This window comes from Bactrocera dorsalis, chromosome 4 (assembly GCF_023373825.1).
Source record: "Bactrocera dorsalis isolate Fly_Bdor chromosome 4, ASM2337382v1, whole genome shotgun sequence".
Taxonomy (NCBI): Eukaryota; Metazoa; Arthropoda; class Insecta; order Diptera; family Tephritidae; genus Bactrocera; species Bactrocera dorsalis.
The window spans coordinates 26,011,023-26,027,562 of NC_064306.1; the positions used below are offsets into that span (position 1 = coordinate 26,011,023).

Below are 16,540 nucleotides of genomic sequence, written 5' to 3' on the forward strand. Positions count from 1 at the left end.
ACCCTAGAAAGATAACGTTATTTTTTACCCCTGGAAAGATAACGATACGTCATAATGACGCATCTCCTTTTAATGGATTTTGAGCTTCCTAAAAATATAAAAACTGTTTGTTTTTTAACTGTGATCATTTATTTCATTCATTTTCAGTTCATTTTGAAACATGTAATCATAAAATTAAAGATAATATAAAATTTATAAAGCAATTCATTTTTTTCATAAAAAGTAGCACAAATAAGGCAGTCTTCAGAAAAAGGTACAATTTTCGTTCTTAAATCTAGGTTAACAAATTTTTTTTATTTTTTTTACAAAATAACTCTTTGAATATTGGTTTAGAACAAAAAAAAAAATAAAATCAAGCAATATTATATGCACGCCTTACAAACTTGATTCTGGTGCTCCCCACACACGGGCTTTTTGCACTTAACACATTCTTTTTTCGACATGCGTCTTATTTTGGAAGGACAAAAACCGCAGTATTTTCTTTTTTTCGGATTGCTACTACCTTCGGGATCATTCCCAATATCAATTGGGTCTTCTTGTTGCGTAGCACTGACTCCGTCGCCGGAATTTTCTAAAGCGACTTCAATAATGTTGCGCAAAGTTCTTGACAATGTGGGTACTTCAATTCTTTTTTTCATCCATGAACTTATTAGCGAAGCACAGAGCTTTTTCATATAATCCTTACGTGTTAAAGGTTTCTGGTTAATACTTATCATGTTATGGCAATATATTACATATGAGTTAGCGAATGCTATATTTAGCATGCCATAAAAAACTGCCATCGGCCACCTATTAGTTTTTCGCGAACACGACATTACGGAACACATTTGATCTAGAGTGTCTATCCCCCCTTTCGTTTGGTTGTAGTACAATATCATATCTGGTTTTCCACTTGTGTTATCAATAGCACCCTTTTCATTATTAGATGACAGCAAGTATACCATTTTCGATGGCTTTGGCTTGTATGAAACTAGGGTTAAGGGGCCATCATAGCAAAACTTGGAAGTTCCAAGAGGTCGGGCTCGTGAATTTTTCATTTCTTCGGGTATTTCACGTTTTTTTGATCTAACGGTGCCGACAAGAGTCAATTTGTGGGGCTCTTTTAACAAATCTTTAGCAAGTGGGATCGATGTGAACCAATTATCGCAGGTAATACATATGCATGTACCATGTATAGGCCGTGAAAGTTCTTTTACATAGTACTCACCTAAAGGAAAATTGCTGGTTGTCGTTGTTTTTCCAAGATACGGAATTGCATTAAACATATATTTTGTAGAACTGTCGCATATCATAGGTATTTTGATTCCATACTTTTTCGGTTTATTAGGAATATACATTTTAAAAGGGCACCGTCCACGGAATCCCAAAAGCTGTTCGTCGATTGTTGTGTGTGAGCCAGGGATGTAGCTAGAATGGCATTGTTTTATAAAAATATTCCATATATTTCTGATAGGAGTAAATGCATCGTTTGGTCGAAGTGATGGGCGTAATGCTTTGTCATCCATTCTTAGATGCCTGACAGATAGTCGAACCTATCTCTGCTCATAGTAGCCGTATACCTTGCTCTACAGTATGATGCATTGAACAAGTCTTCAGTAGTAAGGTGATTGTCTTTTAAAACCGCGGTCAGTGTTGGTATTCCAATTAAAGCACGTTTCTCATCGACGTTTGTTTCTTTAAATGTGGCAGAAGTCATATCGTCACGACGATTCTGTATAATTTCGGTGTTTGTCCAGCGAACCACTTCTGAAATAATCTCATCGGTAAAAAATATGTTGAAGCACTCCAGAGGTTCATAAAACGATTTGTTCTGCCGAGTAGGTCCTCTTGCAGTTCGAACTATGTTTATCATTGCGTATCGGGAAGAACTAGTTCCTTTTGTTGTACTCCAGCAGTGTCCACTTTTACTCTTTTACTCCTTAGCGTTGGTACGGAATCTGTTATAATGCGTCCATCAGAAGTAATTGTATCAGGTGTTTCAGATCTCGTCATAATCTCATTTGGACTGTCAACGAACTGATCTTCAAAATCACTTTGAACATTGACCTCTAGTACTACACCCTCCTCCGTTTCACTTCCTTGATCAGATGAAATCGATTCATTATCTAACTCTTCCAAAAGAGCAGCTATTTGTGAGTCATCAATTGAATTTGAAGATGCCATTATATATTTTAGCAAATTAAATCTAAAAACCAAAAACCAATCACTAATCTAGTAAGCCGAACACTAAAAAGCAAATAAAACATACATGCGATTGAAAAACCAAAAAGCCACACTATAGATAACGATACGTCTTTTCGACGTACGATTTGATCATAACTCAGATAAGAAAATACTCACCGCAAAAAATCAACCACTACCAATAAGCTGCTGCTACCGACTGAGATAAATGAGCGCAAGAAGTTGCTCAGTAGACAAATAACAGTGTGAGAGCGTAAAAAAAATGTGTACGTCGTTTCGACGTACGTTATCTTTCTAGGGTTAAAGTACGTTAAATTCTGTTTAAGTACATTTTTTCCATTAATGTATAAAGTAAAATGCCTCTTTGGAAAAAATTCACAAAAAAGAACGAAATTTTTCTGTCTCGCAAGTGGATATAACCCCTTAATACAGTTCTCGTAACTGCACCAGCTCATTGTTAACAATCCTGTTGTAATCACTCCCCGAAACATGAAAGAATTGTGTGGTAGGACGTCGAGGAGGTTATTCGCTTTTTCGATAAGAAAATCAGCGTGAATCAGAGGATACGAAACATACTTTCTAGGTTTTTGATTATTCCGAAAAAAATTATATTATCAGTTCCGAAAACAATCTCCGGTAAGTGATCTAGGGTGTACTCTAAGGCAATGCAGAATTAGAGAGTATCGTGATGAATTTCAGACACCTTGTTATTTCTATATGTGTACATCGTACATGCGAGAAGTCCTCGCACTCCGTATTACACATTATACTTGAACACTTATAAACATGGGTACTTAAGCATACCATATGCATAACAACGTACGCACTTATTTGTGCTTATTTGCTTTGTTAAAATGCTTTATTTAATGCCGCCTGCCATTGAGCATTAATTTGCTCCACTTAAAATGCCAAAACAACAAGTCTAATTGCTGACGTCCACAAAATGCAAATCATTGCACGAAAATGTGCGAATAAATCGTTTCATTTTTGATTTAAGCAATTTTCCAAATTGTAAGTGCTTGATTGTTGCTCCAGCAGCACAAACATTCACTCAGCTTTCGACTCATTAAAAAGAAAATATTTCAATTTTCAACTATAAAATACGATCGTAAACACACATTGCTCACAGAGCGTGCACACAAGTACATAAGCGGATATTTTGGGTGTGTGCATGCGCGCATATGTGTATGTATGCGTCGGGTGTGTAAGTATGTTCGTAGTACATTTGCCACAAATTGCGCTTACGCGTTGAACCAATTAAGTGGCTAATAGCTGTGATGGCGTAATTAACGAAGCATTTAATTATGCACACAGTTGGTCTATTTGTTGTTGTTTTTATTAACAGCCACATTCGCAATTGCTATAATTCAGCAATGCGCTCGCAAACACCTGGAAATGCTCATTGAATTGCGAAGAATTTATTCGAAACGAAATCTTGCGGCTTGTTCTGCTCCTGCTCACACTTTGAGCTAAATAGAAATATTTACCTTTGCGCCGCCACACGTACATACAAGTACATACAATGTACATTGGTACAGATATAGTGCTTGAGAGGCATTTGCATATACAGCCATTTGTTCACTCCGAGGAACACTTGCGCACTTGCGAATCGATTTATGGCGTTGCGACAGATTGATGAATTTTTCGCCAGCGACCACTGCCCGCCAATTAACCCATCTCCACATGTGGCAGACAAATGGCTCCCCCGCTGGCGTGCATGTTTGGCACTTAACTGAGGAAATTCCCTCATAATATGCTTGTGGTCATAATGCATACACAAGTGTTTACAAATTACCGTAATGCTCTTTAGGCGCAATAAATTTCATTGGCAGCTTTAAGTCTATTAAAAATTGGCCATTACTTTCAAGTTAACTTGGCGTTCATCAAACTCATTCTACATTGAAAGATGCTTCGGCTTGTTGTACTCGAGTTTGATCACTGTGTGATTAGAAATATGATAATGAATGTAGGAGCTGTACTTTCGCTACAAATTCATCATTCATCAATAAAATCGACAATTTTCGGAAGCATGCAATAATATATATCTTTAAACAATTAAATAGTAAAAATTTATTTTTTCAATATTACCCATTAATTTAACGAAGTCTTTATTTAGTTGAAATCTGTTTGGTCATTTAACTTCAGAGGATTCAGTTCAGGGATATACGGTCCAAAAGTGTTTTCCCTTATTCCATCAAAAAGCAATGCTTAATTAACACACGAAATGCTTTATGATCATTTTTTTTTTTGTAAACTAACACAAGTTGCTTTACAAAAACTCTATTTTTTAATACCTCATAGAAATCATAAAGATGGTAGTAGTAGAGTAAGAGTATTATCTATGTGTCAGCCTCAGTAAAGCGTGGACGGGTCCTCAGCCGCACTTTTCTTGGAATTAAAAAAGAAAAACAACATTTCCCGCAAATGTCGAGAATTCGGCTCAAAAAGGCTCATATTTCCAAATGAATATGTTTACTAATACTAAGTCCTAAAATACAGTTAAAAGATACCATAATATATGTACAAATTTTTGGATCAATAAATTTAAAAGTTATCTCAGAAATTTTTTTAGAAAATTTGCTTTTTTCGGCCTTCTAACTGTATATAACCCCTTTATCACTGCTATTACTTCAAACGTACATACTCGTACATTTAAGCGAACTAATTCATTTGAGCTTCGATCTAACTTTCAAAAATGTGTGATACTTGTACACTACTGTAGGCAAAAATTAGTAAGACTTTTAATTTAAATTTCGGACGAAAGTTTTTTCGTTGAAATATTATTTTTAGGTTGGTAAGACTGTCAGCGGTAATCGTGTCAAATGTCACATCACAATAATAATTAGTGTTTAGTACACGCTAGTCTTTCTGAATTATTTGAAATACATTCGGCGATTTCTACAACGAATGAAAATATAGTTTGTCAAGTAAAACTTTACTGACAGTTAATGAAAGATTTCGCTCTAATTCCTTCGCGAGCCGATAGAGGGAAGCTTTGTCCTTGATGCATTGTCAACAAAGGTTCAGTTGTCGTTGATCTTTTGAAAGAGAATTACGTTAAACGCAATGAGTGCTAAGTACGCGTCGCGCTACGAGGCTGTGTTCCTTTAAATCCACCCGAAAGGTTCCAAAATGTCGCAATCAGCGGCTGCTAAATATATGAGAAAGTCGCAGGCATTTGTACAGAAGTGGATACAGCAATATAAAGTGGCTAAAAATGTCGATGATTTACCAGAACGTAGTTTGATAGGAAATGTAAACAAAAAAGATGAAAATAGGACAGTGAATCTGGATGGCAAAAGGTTTAGATATATCCTACGAAACTATTCGATCCCTTCTCCATACTCATGATCTGAAATGGCGCAACACAATGAAGAAGTCTTTGTTGACTGAAAAAGTTGTGACAAAGCGACTCGCTTGGGCGCATGAGAATATTGATAATGATTTTGAAAATGTCATTTTTACTGATGAATGTTCTATATGGGCACGTTCTGTTCTCACGCGAGCCTAGTCAACTTCCTCCAATAGGCTTGTTCAGCGGACCGTAAAACATGGAATACAGGTGCATCTTTGGTGCTGTTTCTCCAAGCAGGGATTCGGCACTTTGTACCTCTTTACTGACAACCTAAATGCTGAGAAAATGATAAAAATCTACAAAAAGGCTTTACTGCCAGCTGCCAAACGATGGTTCATCAGAAAAAATTAAGATTAGATTCTGCAGGAGGACAACGATCCTAAACACCGCAGCAAGCCCTGTACTCAGTGGAAAACTCAATCTGGCATCATTACATTGGATTGGCCGTCGCAGTCGCCCGTTGCAAACCCTATTGAAAATGTGTGGGCATATATTAAACAGAAGCTTCGCGGAAGACGCACATACACTTTGAAGCAGTGGTCTTACGAAATTTGTCGGATCTGGAGATCCTTGGCACTAGAATAAGCCGTCAAATTAGTAGAAAGCATGCCTCGGAGATGCCAGCCAATTATCGACGCCGGTTGTGACTGGACACATTATTGACCAAATTGCATCATTGTTTGTAATGTGTATAATGAATATATAAATAAGAAAGTTTAATAAAAATTTTTTTTTTTTTAATTATCCGGACCACGCTCTTACTTGACAGACTGTATTCAACAAAGAAGTTCCATTCAATTTTGTGTGCGGAATCAAATCTCTGGAGTTGAAACATTCAGAATTTTGGAAAAGGCCTTTGGTAATAATTGTTTTTCGCGATTTTAAGTTTTTTCTTTGGGTACAAATTACCTAAAGAAGTCAAAAACGCGTTGACGACAAATCACGCCAAAGACGGCCATCAACATCAATTGATGATCAACACTTCAATAAAATGAAGGAGAGAATCGACGACTAACAATCAGAAATCTTACTGGCACCCATGGAATTTCGGAAGGGTCATTATAAACCATTTGAAAGATCATTTGGCCTCAAGAAAAGTGTAAGTGGAAACAAGCGATCAATCGCCCGAATATCGTTGTAAAGGTGAACCGAAGCCGAAAATACACGTCAATAGGGTCAAAAATCAAGTTTATATTGACAGTTTTCTTCGTTTATCGATGTCAGGTGGACTTCAAATTGCTTCCGACCGGCCAAACTGTAAACAAGGAACACTATTTGAGTATTATGCGTCATTTGGGCGAGGCTATTCATCAAACGAAGCCGGAATTATTGGACTGATTTTTGAGCCATTTATTTGTTAAACTCAAACGACCGCTCCGGGGAAATCACTTTGAGTCAATTGAAGACATTAAACGTGAATCTCCACGCGCATTGAAGGCTATTCCGCAAATTGACTTTAACAAGTGTTTCGTGGATTCAGAAAAACGTTGACACAAGTGTATGGGTGTGAAGGTGTTTACTTTGAGCCTAGATTTTGAAGAATAAATTAAGAATTTTAAAATTATGAACAAAATTTTACGACGTACATACATATGACATTAAAACATTAAAGTGTAATACTTTCTTTGGAGTTATATTAAAATAATTGATTAACTTCTTTCATATCCTTCGGGGCGAGAGATTAGTGAATTTTCTTAAAAACTATGGAAAATATAAACTGTATTAATAATATAAGGAAAAAATTTGTTTCAAATATCAGTACTCATAGCATATGCCTTACCTGAAATTAGTATACCCTTGGCATTATAAATCTGAAATAAAATAATAAATATTGTTTATTTACAAGCATTTACATTAAAAGAAATAAATCTCTTTCTTAAATAGTACTAACATTAAATACTACGAATATTGATCAAAATTAGCATATCCAAACGAAGTCTTCACCCAAACCACAATTAATTCAAACACCCTTAACGACAAGAAAATAATTTATCTTTTGCTCCACGCCACGAATCGCACTATACCATAATTGAACCATTGACAAGCGACGACAGAAATTTTAATCTATTTAAATTAAAACTTGAATTGCGGCCAGCATCATTTGCAGCTGTGGACAGCGTTGCACAGTGAGCCTGAATGCTAAAAATCAGTTGATTCGTTGAAGATTAACATGCTTACATGGTTAAAAAAGGAACAACAAGTTTGACAGACTAAGAAATTGCGATTTTTGAGAATAAAAAAAAAGAAAAAGTTTTTAAAAATTGTTTTCAAATTTTAAAGGTAGTATATTTCTACATTTAGAAAATATACAGTAAAATTTTTGAAAACAATTCTTTTTCGAATTGCACGCTATCTCCGACGGCGCCAAAGAAAGATCGTTCACTACTGCATTGAAGGATAAAAACTAAAAAATCGCTGCTAGAAGATATTGTCTGTACAATGATTTACTGACAAAAAATCAGAAATTGACAAAATGAATCAGAAAAAAGTTAGACTCGAAAATTTGCTCGATTTCAGCTTGACAAATTCGAGTTTTGGTCAGATCAAAATCTGCGATGCCATTGTATAGCGAACTATAGAGAAGATGCACAAAATTTGGCAGTGATCGGATCATTAGTTTATGAGCAATCACTCAAGCAAATTTGAAAAACATAGGTTTGAGAGTTTAGCAATAACGTGATTTAGCTGATTAAACTCATGTGGTTACGCTTTAGAAGGATGCAACTCAAACTCAAAACTATTTAAGAAACTGTTTTAAAATTTTAGTACAGTAAGAACCCGCTTAACGCTCTTTAGGTTTAGCGCTTCAACACGATATTCAACGAAATTGTACATCTGAATACACATGCTTACATACATTACAGAAACCAACCAATGGTCCAAGGCGTTATATCCAATTTTAAGGTTAATTACTTTATTATTAAATAACAGAAAGATCTTTGAAAAGACTATAGAAGAAGAATTGGCCAGGTTTAACTAAGAGCGAAGACATTGGACACTGTCGACATGGATGAAATAGGGGAATTTGCAAAATGTGCCGGTTTAGATGAGCTAAATGTGAAAGATGTCAAAGAAATAGTTCAAGAAACGGCAGCTAGTCTTTCTAATGATAAGCTTAAGCAATTACTAATTGAGAAGAAGACAAAAATGCAGGCAGTAGTGATTTCGAAGAAACGTAAAGTTACATTCAATGACGTTTTTGCAAAGCAGTTTGACCACTATAACTGAAATTGTGGACCAATCTATTAAAAATTATGCAAATTTTGACAGAAGTTCACAAGCAAGACAGGTGGTTATAGCTGTTTGATCTACTTATCAACAAACTTCCGGAAAAAAGCAGAACATTGGATACACAAAATAGACTGAATGATGTTAACTGGCTTAAAATTTTATTTGTTTTTATAAGTATATTCATTTTATTTATTAAATTTATTAAGAAGACAGCAAAGCATCTTTAAGTGCTTATTAAATATACCGACCTTAAATAAGAGCAGTCTAGTAAAGATTTTCACAGGCACACCTAAAATAGTTTAGCTTAAAGGGTGATCCACTTGAGAGTTTCAAAAATATCGAATTTTTTATTTCGAATGTACATACATGTATTTGAGAATATTCGCCAAAAATTTGAAGTTTATCTGGAATTTAGAATAGTTAATGCAATCGATTTCCTAGACCTCAAACCCGTTTTTCGCGACACACTGTTTTCAGAGTCGGAGTATCAAAATCATCTGGTGATAAGTCAGAATTTAATCTTGACGCTCTATATACGAGTATATTCATAATATTAATGTTATTAATATTTCCCTTTCTTCTTATAACTATTTAATTTTATAAATATTCTGCGTTCATCTCCAATTTTTTTATTGAACCTTTGATCTGCAACGTTATAGAATAGCACTTTTTGTTTTAAAAATTAATATTCCTGGTGTTTATAATAAAGCAACAATTTTACAGTTGTTCATGCTTCAAACTAAAACCATAATTACCAACGATTTAGTAGAATGCTTTCAACAAGGAGGAGGCAATAAAGAATATCTGTTCATTTCAGCGATTGTTGGTACAATGAAACTTCAAAAGGGTTCAAATTCATATTCGTCGCAGAACTATCAGCTCGCCACCAGGCTTCGAAGTTTTTTTAGTTATCCCGCACTTACATACTTTACTTTTAATTAAACACATAAATTTGCTTACTTGCTTCATTGTGCTTTTCACTGGCTGGTCTCCAGGGTATCGAACTGGAGGGGAAAAGCGACAAAGTGGAGTATGCGGTTGAAAACACAGATTAAAACCGCCGAAACTCATTCGAACTGATTTAAGTTTAAATTATGCCGTCGAGGCTAGCAAGGAGTACTCAATGTTGTCATGATAACACAACAACAACTGTATTTTTTGTATTTCTTGTATAGTTTGTTAGCATAAGTAAATATATTTAGGTCACGATGCTTCTTCTAGCAACAACTAATTCATTAGATCAGCCAATATAAGTATACATATACTACATAGTGGCTCAATATCTTCCAGACAAATGCTGTACCAAGCGTTATACGCGCACACACATACGTACCGCTATTATGCAATTTGCTGAAATGCGCCAGAGATAGTAAAAATTAATAATTTTTAATTAACTATTGCTGGCTGCTGCCGTTGCAGATGAATGAGCAAACTGCCGGTCAGCAAATGTGACAGCGGTTAGCAACTAAATTGTTTAGCTACTAGAAAAATTATACGGCAAAGAGCTTAGAAATTGTTAAAAATATTTTTTTTCTTCCTTTGTGCCATTTTTTCATCCTTTCAATCGCCGTTGCCTTATGCCAACATTTTTCTATTTTGCGCTGCATATAATCTCCGTAGACATATTGACTGGGGATGAGTTGGTGGTGCCTGCACCAAATATCAACCGCCCAGACTATTGTTAATGTTGACTTTGTCCTTAGCCGCGTGTCATGTCAAGTGCGACGCTGGCTGGCCTTGAATATTTACGCCGGCTCAAAGCGTACACAAAAGGTCTGCTCGCAAATCTGTGCAAAAGTCTGGTTGACATTGTTGCAATGAGCGCCGGAGATGGAGCTGGAGCTGGAGCAGAAACAATGAGAAGGGAATAGAACTTACGCGTGTTGAACATAACAAAAATACTTGGCATTTTCCTTTTTGATTTTCCAAGTACTAAAAATGTGTCGGCAACAGCAGCTACAACACGACCAATAGACCAAATTAAGTAGCGTCATCGTCTGGGCCATCTTGTTTATGTTACGGTTATAATAAGCAGAAAATCCATGCACATTTATATTTGGCAATAAGCTGAACAATAAATGGACAACAAATTGGCTAAAAATTAGTGGCCAAGTCAAGCGCACTTGCGAGTCGAATAAATAAATTGGCTTCAAAGTGCTTAAAGGTACAATATCATATTTTCCTTTCAGTTTATATGCGATTTAAGTACGTAAGCGCTTTCGGAAAGTACTTAAATGTATTACAAGTAGCTGTTGAACATCAAATAACAGCCAATAATGGCTCCGAAATTTTCAGTCTACAAATTGCTTTCACTGCAACAAATTAAATTGCTTGAGGAGTGTGACGAGATCTTCAAAACTTTCAGAATACAATCAAAAATCTTCTTTGCAAATTTTCCAAAATCTCTGCCAAGCTAACCAAGCTTCGTTCCATTAATTTTTCTATTTACCTGCTCAACCTGGCTTTCATAACACTACTATTCGGATATCTACGCTGAGTTAGTACCTCATATGGAAGCTGGCAACTTTCGGCTTTATTAATTCACCGTTAGATTAAGAACATGATTCACGATTTCGAAACCTTGGTTCTATTTCAAAATTTTAATTTAAGTCCCTTGGTTATACTTATAACAATATCCTTTTAAATTTTGATAAAGAAACATTTTCAACCATTCCTAAATCGTACACAAATCCGCAATGAGATTGTCAAATCACGCTGATTGCTTCCAATTATATCGCAAATAATGTCTTGAAAATCAACAGAGAAATTATTTTTCCCTAAGACATATTAATAGTCAGAGAAAATTAAAGTTTCAGCGGAAAACTGCAAAATCAAGATCTCATCTTCAGACTTTCCTCCAGAAGCGCTAGTCCAGCGCCCATGTCTTGCTCGACCAGCACCACCTCAAGCAGTTGTTCGAAGCCGAGGAAAGAGTCGCCGATTTACGAAGCGCCCTCAGATCTCGCTACCTCCAAGAGACTCGGATCGCTTTTCACGGTCGTTTGACTAACACCATCACCGCCTGTCGTACCCATCGCATTTGCAGCTTGAGCGCCGTGAGCTTTGGCATCCGTCGGGAGTAGCCTAAGGACTACATTTTTGAACCCATAGCTTAGACTCTTTTGCTTTTGCTGAGAGGGTCGACGGACTTAGCAGAATCAGCGCTTGCCTATATGGTTTCTCGGTTCTCTCCAGCCTGGTTACCCTCCAGTCAAGCGTGGGTAGTGAGGGGTTACAGTATCTGAGGATTTCCACAATCGCACTCGCAGAAGAAGGTAGCCAGACTCGAGCGCTAGGGCGAAGTTGAAGATCCACTTTGAACAGAGCCTCCAATCTGCAGAGCCGATCGTTCATCGGCACATCTATTGAGCTTATGAAGCCCATGATGCAATCCGGCCTCTCACATTTTAGGAATGGCACAGGGTTTCCTCTGACCACCTTCAGGAAGACTGAGAAGATAACCGCCACTACTCTCTTCCATTCCTCGCGGGAAATGACACAATCATTCCTGCTGCAGTCGAGCACGCCAAGCTCTATTGAGTCCCTCCCGTTCACTGTATTTTACCAAAGTAGGTTTCTCCCTCATGCGACATTTGCCGCTTAACCGCTGTCTTATTTTAATTGCGTTCTGTTCTGCGCTATCGTCCTCGCTCTTGCTCAGCACCCTCTTGGCCCACTCGAGTGTATTAGCATGCTGCACAGATGCCTGACCATACCACCGGCTTCCTCCATCCTTTTGCTTACATATTGGCCTGATGAAGAGACTCCTACTCTGGGTTCAAAAGCTAAAGTCGACCAGGAGTTAAAAGGCCGTCAAGTCCGCAGGTCATTTAGCGTTAGCCAAGATGCACTAAGAAAATTTAATAATAATGAAATTAGAAACCACTGAGTAGTAGTCTCAAAGCAACAATAAATTATCTTAAGTGCCATAAAACAAATGCTAAATATTTCACAAAACGCTGCTGTGAGAACTCCTCCGCAAAGGCTGCTGTACGGGATAGTTTTAAAAGAGGTTATTCGTTGTTCTTCTATACAAAAATATATTCTTATATTAATTATTTATTGAGACTTCTTCATTTATACGTTTTCTTCGTAATAATTTCTGTTATATGTAATTGAAGTTGTTTGGTAATATTCATATTTGCCCACTTGAACGCATTGTAGTATTAAGGAGCACGTGTAATCACTTCTAAATTGAAAACACTCTCTTCTATTTCTAGCTTTTCAACACAAATCAACTTGTGCACACGCACTTATCTTGTCATTTTATTGGCACAATTGTGCGTCTCTAAGCTCTCAATCATTACCGAATACCCACACAACTAACGAAAGACTCAAAGAAAATACCAAAAATACTTGTCTGTGTACAATTTACAATGTAATTGCTTTTTTAAATGCACACCCCAGATGCTTGTTATATTTTTCTTATTCAGACTTTCATGTTTTCTTTCGGCACACTTCAAACTTAATTTGGATTTATATGCGCAATGAGAATTACTTGAAGCTCATAAGTGATTTTGTCATTAAATGGAACAAATGAACGAATACAAGTGCACACAGAAGGATCAACAAACAGACATTTAGTAAATTACAAATATTTGCTTTAACACATTCACTGATGTCCTGCAGTTTGTAGAGAATTATTAGCTTTTATAAATGTTAAACAAATATTTAACAACAACAAGCTTGTCGGTAAATATACCAAATAAAATAAAAATACCAGGAATTCCTATTTCTAATTAAATTGTTTGCTAAAATAACTGTTTAGAGCTAAAAGGTGAGTACTGAAAACCAATACGTTCGAAAAATAAGATTAGGTTAGGCCGTAGGATTAATTGATGGACATTACTTAAACAAATGTTTGTTCTTGTGTTACCCAAAAACACCTTTTATCATCTCATAGATCAATCATTCATATCAATCCCAATCACTTCGATAGGTTCTCCAAAGCTGTATCGACCGATATATTTCAGTGTGGCCAGAGCTAAACAGTAGAGGAATGACAAGATGATTACATCTCACCTTCCTCTATATAGTTTTGACAAAAAGCGTCCGACTTGATTTTGATAAGTGCAAGTAGTTGGGAGAACCTCTTACGGTTCCCTTTAGGCCACAAGAATCTCGAAGTCGCACGACCTCTGGTTGTCGACCAATGCTTGCCAAGGAAACGGACGATGAATAGCTCCCGACGGAAGGTCTTCCCAGCCTCCCCCTTAACTTCGATACATCCGTGTAAACGCTCACTACACCTCATCTCCCAGAAATCTCTAACAGGTGTGTGAGCAGAGAAGAAACCGCCAGGAGAAGCTTCCATGATGCAGTGATCTAAACTGTAGGGAATTCAAACGGAGTAGTCGATCCTTCATGTACCCAGCTTCTCTTAGTCTAATAGCAGACTTGGCTGCAAAGCCAATACCAAATATGCCCACAGATAACGTATAAAGTGGCTTTGAGTGTCATTGTTGGGTTGTCCTTAGTGTACTACAAATTCCTAAACACAGGTCTATATTGAGGAACTTTATTCTTTATCTGAGGCACAAGATATTAGCTCAACTAGTAAAAATTATGGTTAGTATATTCTATGTGCATATATCTGCTTATTTTAGTCGGCTGCTGCGGCCATATTCCATGTTATTCTCTATTTATCTGCTCGTTGAGCGAGTTAAAAATGATCTCTGCTCGGACTCACTTATATTTATAACATGTTTGTCGATTAAATATCTACAAGTAGACAGAGGCTCATACCCACATTTCTTCTTTATCGGAGTCTAGTTATACGACTGTTCATCTGCTTGATATTATCCAAGAATATCACTCTATCCCGGAACTAATTGCAGGTTCATCGCGATATGGACCATCTTCCACTTACAATGTCTTTTTTGCCAAATATTTGTTTTATTCCGAGTTGCGCAACGTTTCTTGCAATCAGAAATGTTTTTTAGATGTTTTATATGTATGTATTTACATACGAGGGCTGCTATATGTGTTTCTGGCCTAATAATGAAAATAGGCATATTTATCAACGAAAATGTGTTTTTTTTTTTCGTTGGATTTGGCTCGTCTTGGAAGACCCACACTCGATTGCTGTTTTGTTTCGGGCATTTTTTCAGCATTTCTTTACACCAATCCACACGAGCCTTTTTTTGAGCGATTGTGAAATTGGCCGGGATCCAACGAGAACAAACTTTTTTTACGGCCAGGTGTTCATGCAATATCGAATGTATGCTGGTGGGAGAAATGCATAGGCATGCCTCTATCTGAAGGTATGTTACATGACGGTCTTGCATTATCAGTTCACGTACGGCATCGATGTTTTCTGGCACAACGGCTGTTTTTGGACGACCTTCACGGAATTCGTCTTTGAGCGAGTGTTGCCTAGTCCAGAAATATATATAGCAACCTACGTATATTTATATTAACTCATAAATAGGCGGACATTATTATAACTAAAAACCGTTCGAGCTCAACTTAAATTTCATATTATTTGAGCTAGTATATTACCATTCACTCCGATACTTCTTTATTCGCTTCTTCTCTTCCTCCAGCGAAATAATTTGCTAAGTGCATACAAATGTAAAATAAAATGTATTTTCATCAATTTAAGCGCGTTAATACTTCCTGAAAAACACCAGACCGCTTTCATGCGAACAAATGGAAAATACTAAAAATTCGCCTAAAAAGGAAAAGAAAATGAAATGAATTACGGAGCGGAAATGTAAATGGCAAAAAAGAACTCACCGAACAATGTTTATATCTTTTGTTCCACTAGAATGCCGAGCAAGTTTGTGCTTGCTCTCCGGTTTATTAAACACATACATACAGATGCAGGGTCCGGCATAAAAAGTTAGCCACCAAGCTGAAGTAGACTGAATTAACTTAATGCGGACTAAAACAATAAATGTTGCTACAACTATGCCAACACCAGAGAGCTGGAGTGAAGAACCCACAAAAAACTAACTAACTACTTTAGCACTCAACGCTGTGGCTGTGAAGAATGCAGATTTTGGTCCCTGCTTAAAACCAAATCATTTCACACATTGAAAGCGCGGACAGCGACGCTACAACCTGCAATGGCAGGCAATGGAAGTGCATTTTTAAGTAGAATTACCTTGCTCAGTACATTCGTTCTACTGAGTAATGTGATTATATAATTCTATTTGATATTTAGAGCTTCACTATTTTATGCGCATTTGCTAACATTCAGAATTTAGAGCTCACGAGTGTTTAACACAGGCTTTTGGCTTCCATCGCTAACATTTTGTTCAGGATCAATTAAGGATAAGCTGCTAAGTTTTAATTAATTTTCACTACAAAAGCTTAATTTTCGAGAATTCCATTGGCTCCACTTTTCGTTTGTTAAAGCTGGCTTAATAGAATACATAGAGCATTGTTATTTATTGTACTCAACACATTTGCACAGAACTTTAGACAGTGTGGTTTGCCAAAATGTTGTTCGCAATAAAGACTTGAGATAGATGTAGTATTGTATAAAATGGAAATTATATTTCAAGAAACAATTACGGAAGAGCTAAGTTCGAGTATAACTGAACATTTTATACTCCTGCAACTTTCAGGAATCAAATTCCTTCGGGAAAATATAAGGGTTGGAGGTAACATTGACCAGATTTTATCCATTTTTGGCAGCAACACCTACTATTAACATATCCCATACTAAAAAAATGTTCACTGGATTTCATTAAGATACCTCACATATCATCACCAATTATATGGAGTACAGTCAGCCGGATGTTGGAAAGTTCTGATATTAGTTGT

At 36.6% G+C, this 16,540-nt stretch overlaps 1 long non-coding RNA gene across 1 annotated transcript in view; it reads right to left on the bottom strand.

Moving 5' to 3' along the window:
* Positions 1-7,292: 7,292 nt before the first annotated feature.
* Positions 7,293-16,540, bottom strand: part of LOC125778439 (uncharacterized) — a 59,491-nt gene continuing 50,243 nt past the window's right edge. The window contains exon 3 of the long non-coding RNA XR_007422702.1: positions 7,293-7,347. This is a non-coding gene — a long non-coding RNA (uncharacterized LOC125778439). The remainder of the gene's footprint in view (positions 7,348-16,540) is intronic.